The sequence below is a fragment of the Typopeltis vanoorti genome, chromosome 10 (assembly GCF_054136105.1).
Source record: "Typopeltis vanoorti isolate ZY-2024b chromosome 10, IOZ_Tvanoo_1.0, whole genome shotgun sequence".
Taxonomy (NCBI): Eukaryota; Metazoa; Arthropoda; class Arachnida; order Uropygi; family Thelyphonidae; genus Typopeltis; species Typopeltis vanoorti.
This window is the reverse complement of record NC_143558.1, coordinates 65788046-65795808: the sequence shown is the minus strand read 5'-3', so window position 1 is coordinate 65795808 and position 7763 is coordinate 65788046. Positions and strand designations below refer to the sequence as shown.

Sequence of the window (7763 nt, the reverse complement as noted above, 5' to 3'; positions counted from 1 at the left end):
AGAATCTTAGACAATGTTTTTCATAGATTAAGGAAAAATATCAGAGATTTTTCCGTATCTTTAAATGATGGCCTTCGTATGTATAACCGATACCACATTCATCTTTTCTCATCAGCTTTATACTATAAAAATTATATTAATAAACAAAAGGTGTAATTTTAAGTTTCTAAAATTACTTCAAAATTTTTAAAATAGTTAAGCATTTTAAAAAAAATTGTTTTTATGTATAAATTTATTTTTTATTTTATACGAAATACTTAATTTTGTTTCACAAATTAAATGTTATTTTACTTTTATTTTACAGTCTTATATATTACAGTGCTATTTTACGTCAAATAATATTCCAATGATAACTGTAATTTTAAAAAACAAAATGCACACAGTACTTTACACCTCGAAGCATTGTCCTCTTATTAGGTTGTTGTTGTTTTTGGAATTACGGCGGCCAGTCTGTCATGTGTGTGTGGTCTTCTGGCCGCTTTGCCTGTTTTGTAGGAAGAAAAAGAAGTTTCCATTATTTCATCTTTAGGTGAAAAAAAAAACATTGTGAAATTTCTTAGCATTCCTATAGGGGATTCGAATCCAGGCCTTTCCATTCGAAGCTTACTAGACTACAAATAATGATTAATATGTATGTGTAGGCCTAGTGAACATAGACGAGTCACATATGTTAAAAATCATGAACAATCAAAGATATCTAGTTCTGGAAAAAAATAATTAATCTCTAACAAATATATTAGTGTCGATAGCATGTATTTTTACAGCAAACATTTACAGTGGAGGTTTGCAGTAATCTTGTTTTTATGAATTCGCTTTTAAATATACATTTTAGAGCTATCTGTTAATATGGTACCATTACGCGGCAGTTTATTCTTCCTTCCTAGTATGGGCAAGGTCACCGAATGATTTAGAGGACATTACCATAGAAACGAATTGATGACAGAATGCATAAGTCAAATTGCTGTTACCAGAGAATCATAAAAACCGCTTTCTATTATGAGTAAATATAGAAACGCATTTATTCTGGCAGCAGTGACTCGATTCATGACGAATGCACATTACAAGTGGATGGGGGGGGGGGGGCGGAATGGGAGGTATACAGACGAAAGACGTGCGCAGATTCGCATCAACAACAAGGCAACGGAAGCCACCTAACAACTCTGAAGTTGTTCGCAGCCAACTTCTGCAATCAACTTCGTACGCAAAAGGGCTACAGCGAAGAGAGAGAGAGAGAGAGAGAGAGAGAGAGAGAAAGAGCCAGTAAATCACCGCTGTCCAATTGGAAGTCTCGAAGCAGGCTGCCTGTGTTTACGGCTCATTCTCGGCCATTACTATGCACGTTTAGGGTATGCGACAGAGCAAGTCGCTTATTGAAATACAGCGAACAATGGCTACAGGTTATGATCAATTCTGCCAGTAGGGGGAAAGGTTTAGGAGAGTATGTGTACGGTGGGTGGGGGGGGGAGAAGACAGAGAAGGTAATAACGACCTAAAATCGACCATTAACATTCGGCCACTAGGAGTTCCTGCAGTCCACCATAACCCCTAACGTGATACCCGGAGTTGTCCGCGTCTAGCGGAAACATCTATCCTTAGCTGTCGCCCGTTATCTTGAGCTAGTGACTCTCCCATCAAAGTCTGCCTATCATCACGCGGCCACTCCAACCATTTAATCACAGCGATTCTCCGCTCCCGGGAAATGAAGTCTCCTCTTTGCTCTTCCTCCCCTCCTTCAACTAACTCCGACACTTTCTCTCAAGTTATAGAAGCCAAGCAGGCACTCCCGGGTCCTGGAGATAAGAGAAGTGACAGAGGAGTCTGTGAGATACGACTCCCTTTGACCGCTGGTTCACGGCATTGCGGAGGTAATAGACAGAAACTTGGATGTAGACGAGCTTTAGAAAAGAAGGGGGAGAGGAAAAGAGCGCGCGCGATTTGGAACTTGGAGTTTTAAGATTCTCTCTCTCTCTCTCTGCTGAAGAGAAACTTTTGCTTTTGTAAACACAATAACTGTACTTGTGGTGTCGATATCTTTCGCGTCTAAATGTTCCTCCCTCTTCAATGCCCATGGCAGTTTTGCCTGTCAATTTCAAAGCAGATAAATTTTGCATTATTACTAATACTTGATACGTACACACAGATATCAGCTATTTCGCTCCATAAAATTACATATGATCGCGCATTCCTTCTTATACCTGTGACCTAATAGCTTACATTTTTAAAGTGAGGCGTCTATCGCACGTGCTTATGGATTTCTTTTTTTTTTAATGAAGATATTTTTGATTCTCCCTGACAAAAGTACATGTGATTTTTGGACTTGGAGGAGGAGGAAGAAGATTCGTAACGCTACCAGGATTTCTAAAAACCGAGTTGTGCTTTAATATATCCACACTATCTCTTTTGTAATTTAACTTATACAAATCAATCTGATGCTTTAGAAAAGTATCTATATGGATTATATTTTATAAAAGGCTATTCAAATAAATATATATAAACTTTAATGTAATATTTATATTAGCTTTAAAAATAATGATAAAATTGCAATCTTCTTTAAATAATAATAAAAATAAAAAATATATTAAAGATACCTAATTTTATTTTTTAATATATACATATATATAGAAAATTAAACCAACAATAATATTCAAATGAAATAGGTATAGGTAGATATTGATGACCTGGATGGCGGTGATTAATACCCTTGGAGAGTAATGGATAGCAATGCTGTAGCCAATGAAGTTCTAACTGAGGCTCGGCTATTGCTGTTACTCTCCTGCCATGATCAGAGCTTTTATAGCTCAATAACACCTTATTCCTACACTGTCCTCTACAGAAAAGCATTCTTGCTTCGCCCCTTTAAGCCAGTCCTTATAAGGACTATAAGGATAATAATATTCAAATATATTTGAATTTTCCAATATCAAAATTTAAATCCTATCTTTTGTGATGATAGCCATATTAAAAAAAAAAGCCTCTGAAAAAAAAAAAAAAGAAAATGATTCAGCTATCATGCATAGAACCACAAACTGATTCATGCACGTTTGATAAGTATAAAATTTAATATATTTTTATATTACAGAAGAAATGATAACATGGATATCTCGCAACGATGTATACATTATTATATAACATGTGGGCTCAGTAATTTCCAGTTTGGCCAGAACTTTTTTTTTTACAGGAATTTAATGCAACCTCAGAAACAAAGGATTATGATAATTTTAATATTCTCAAAAGTAAATAACGTAATATATGAAACTACTTTCTATTTTTTAACTATAACCTAACGGTTTACGTATCGTTAGGTTCGTAAACCGCTAGGTTAGAAATTAAACCATGCCATGGTTTAATTTCGAAGAAGGAGCAACATAATTGTACTTTACTCTCTCTCTCTCTCTCTCTCTCTCTCTCTCTCTCTCTCTCTCTCTTAATTAAAAATTGTAAAGAATACTGGTAAAAAGAAATTTTAATTCTTAATTGAATTTGAAGCAAATAGAAATAATACGAAAAGAAGCATTAATGATATGACACTTGAAATATCAAATTGTCAAACAAAACACAAACAAATTAACCAAAGAATATCTCCAAAAATCGTAAGAAAAACTTGGAATCTTCTACATTTTCTAGAATAGGTAGATTAGACTAGAAACAGATTCTATCAAAAGATTCTATATGAGAAGATAGAAAACCAAGGATTATAGAGAATATTTGATTGAATTAACTATATTGTTGTTGTTATTTGGGATTACTACCGAATCGTGTAATATTATAAGAAAAGAAAACATTGCCATCTTCATGTGAACTGCCTAATTAACTTTTAGATTAAAAAAAAAAATCATATAAAACTATCTTGAATTAATCAACAAATGCACGTTTCAACACTCACGTTTTCGTAATATAAGGAACGGTGATCAAATAAAAATAAAATTTTTTGTAAAGTATAATAAATTATTTAAATAATAACAAAATCTTTATATAAATATTAATATTTAAGTTTTATTTCGAATATACTAATACACCGTTTTACTTTTTTCTCTTATGAAAATGAAGTAATTCAAAGTTAAAAACAGAATGTGCGAGTGGGTTAATCACTGTTTAGTTTTCTTTTTGAAATTTTTTTTTGAAATGATTATTTTATTTTCTTCTAAACTACTATTCCAGATATTTTACAGATCGGAAATATGGATATGAGAAATCTCCACTTCTCACTTGTGTCAAAGCTATAGAGAGCTTTTGTAGGCGCAATCTGGAGGAGACAATATCTATCATAGTAGAAGACCTTGATTCAAACACTGTTTAAGAATAATAATGTCAAGAAGTAATATAACATTTCTCTTAGTTGGAGTCCATATTGCTGGTGTAACTTTATGAAATGATGTTTGCTTCATAGTTCTGGACATCCTGAAGAAAACCCGTTAGAGGTTCGAATCTAGTCTCTAACTGAAGAACCTTTGAGTCCCTAGTTAGTCTATCTTTGGCACAGGCAAGCAGAGATTGCCTTCAAAAAAAACTCGAGTTTTTAATCGCCCATCTCAGAAAAATTGACTGTAGAACTCGCAATATTTCAGACACAGTATACCTGTTAGAGTTTATGGGCCACGAGATGACAGCACTTACCTGGCGCATTCGCTTCCGTGAAAGCCTTGATTCATTGATAGCTTACACTAACAATGATGAAAGGCGGATACTGGCTGCCCACTAATTTTCAAAAAGTTAGTTAGGATGAAAGAAGCTCCGCCTACTCCCATTTGTAATAAAAGGAGTTAGAGAAAGCACATTTCATAAAAATAATTCCATAAAGAAAATGGGACGTTGTTGCTCAGATTTTATCTATAATATAAAAAGAAAGGATAACAGTCAACATACGTCACAATGTGTGACGTGTGATGGGACATCTGGTTTAGACCGAAACATAGTGATATATTTTTATCGTGTATACAAAGAGATCCACCTAAGATAACACTCTAGCATCATTGCCAAAAGACCTCCAGGTATTGTACTTCTCAAACTCTTATGGCAAAAAAAAAAAAAAATTTCCCTACTATACGACGGCATATTTCACATCTGATACCTTCCCTTGATTTTTCAACTAGCGATCATGAAAATCTCGAGCAGAGGTAGACTTAAAAAAGTCTATTATCCTGATTTTCCATTTGTTATAAATATTTGTGGTATTTTATGCTCTCACTTCACTGGAATCTACTCAAAAGTTTGCAGATTTAGTCGATATCCAACCTACCTGGTGAGCATCCGTACTCAGTTGGTATCAACGAGGTCCCTTGGTTGGAAAGACCTTGCGTTGATTTCCGGCCGAAAACCTTTATCAGAGCTTTTCAGTCAAAGGTGAATTAGTCGGTCTCACAAGGAGGTGAAGGTTTGTAGTCGCTTAAAACAGATAAACCAGCCCTGTTAATACACAAATCTACAGACATAGGATACTGCGAGATGGAAGAAATTAGAACTTCATCGTCTTGTCTTTCTATTACACATTATAGATCTCAGGTAGAGATTCATAATAGGCAACCTCCTGATGGAGATGACACTTGACTTGATAGCTGTCTAGAAAAAAGAGACAAATATGTACATTTCAATTTCCATTCCACTGCGATCATATTAATCCTTCCCACCTAATGGTAAAATGAATTGCCAACTTCAGTAATACCTGGAAATCGCGCATCCCATGAGTATGGATTCCAACAGTGGTTTTACACAAGAGACCTTGATTAAGTCACTCACTTCTTGATAAATACTAAGGACAGAGAGAGAATGAAATCCAAATAACTTCTTGCTTAGGAATCTTTTGTATTAAAGATTCCTAAGCAAGATATGGTCACTTTCCTATAATCTACAAGTGAATGGTGAGTTTGGTCTCTAATTTCTCATTCTCTATGAGATGGACGAAAGTTTCATCACCATATTTTTACACTCTGCTGGTGATTTTCATGTATACATTCTTCAGCGACATTAATTTGTACATACGAGCAGCTTTACGGATCTCAGTATACGCTGAACTCTATACAGAGACCTCGTAATCGGAAAATGAATATGATCTCAAGACTATTTCTTCTTATATATTCATCTCAGAACAGTTCTAAAATAACCGAAGGTGATGGGGACTAGTTGCTCCAAAAACATTCAATCCTAATCTTACTTTCATTATTATAAGGATAACTTGAAGACTAAGCATCTAAATTTACTTCCTTAAAAAAGATGGTATTTCTGCTACGCTGCGGACAGCACAAATCATAAGAAATACTATTTGTGTGTCCGGAAATGTGGTCCAAAACCTCTGAAAAATTTTCGATTCCTTCAACATTCAAGCCCAATTGATTAATGATCGTTTTTTGTTTCGTCTTCCACTCGCTTTTCTCTTAACCGCATTCGTACTCACTTTCTGTTTTTGTGCCTTTTCTTCAAGCATTTTCTTCATTCCTGGTTTGATTACATCTGTTTCCCCCCACTCCAAAACGATGTTAAAATGTTAGCTGCAAATTGGTGTTCAGTCAGTTCAGACTCCCTCCTCTACTAACAGATATACTTCATTAATCTCTGCTACCTACTGTATAATTTCAAGAAATCTACCTGCAGATTATTGACAATCAAAAAAATATTGGTACCTGCCTTTTTATACCTATTATTAGTGTGCTATCAGTACTGAAGTCCTACAGATTCAGAACTCTATTTTGTAGATAATGCATGCCGAGGATACTCATGATGAAAGTAATTGAAGCTCTAAGTCAAGCCTTTAACTTGCTATGATTTGGTTTTAAAATGTACATTTTATCCACCTTTACAAGATATAGATTATAAAACGCAAATTTTATCCATCTTTACATATGAACCGCGGACTATTTCGTAGACTTCAATTCACCTCTGACCTCATCTTGGATTAAGATTACAGATACAGTTCCCTGGATAAATTTCCCATCAAGTCCTCGGTGGAACATAAGACCTCGCCAAAACGGTGAGGTCTATTGGATTCATTTCTCCATCAAAATGGACAGTCACTTTTAGTAGCGAGGGTGGACGTGTTCTTTCAGTCATCGAGTGAATCGTGTCAGCAGCAGTACCATAGCGTCGGCAACAGAAATGTCCAGAATGCAAAGACTCTGTAAGACAGTCGCAAAGAAAATAGAGTTGTCTTCAGGTGAAAGAAACCTGGTTTGATCCTCTTCTGCAATGACAAACATAATGAGAAGTACCTTTATAAAAGTTTTTTGCTAATGAAGATTGTTTAGTTGGTCATACAGAGGTGGAAAGGTTTTTTTTTTCATTCCACAAAATAAACGAAAATGAGCAGAGAATACAAGGCAGACATAATTACCAACCAATACTCTCCAGGTTGCCACAACTATATTATTGTTTTTATTGTAAACATTCCCAAGGAGACTTAAGACTTTGGGAGTTTATTGTATATAAATCCCGTATACGATACGGTTGTAAAACCTACAGAACGCTGGTGTCTGTGCATACAAGAGTTAATGGAGAAGGAATCCATTGATATTTTTCATGAAGAGCTGAAGGTAGCAGTTGATGGAGACAGTGTAAGGGATCCTATTACAAAAAAAAGGACAATTAGAGTGGATCTGAAGATGGACTGTAAAAGGATATTGGGCAGCTTCGCTAGTATTTTAAGATTCTTAATGGAAAAAAGAAGGAATGATGGTTATTATATTATAAACTGCCCAAATACTCACGGCATATATAACTAATTTAAACTATAAAAAATCATCAAGAAGTATAAGCATTACATTTTTAAAAAATAC

The 7763-nt window shown here is 34.9% G+C and overlaps 1 long non-coding RNA gene across 1 annotated transcript in view; it reads right to left on the bottom strand.

Moving 5' to 3' along the window:
• Positions 1-292: 292 nt before the first annotated feature.
• The window catches only part of LOC150102477 (uncharacterized), a 355066-nt gene continuing 347595 nt past the window's right edge, over positions 293-7763 (bottom strand). The window contains exon 3 of the long non-coding RNA XR_016548952.1: positions 293-484. This is a non-coding gene — a long non-coding RNA (uncharacterized LOC150102477). The remainder of the gene's footprint in view (positions 485-7763) is intronic.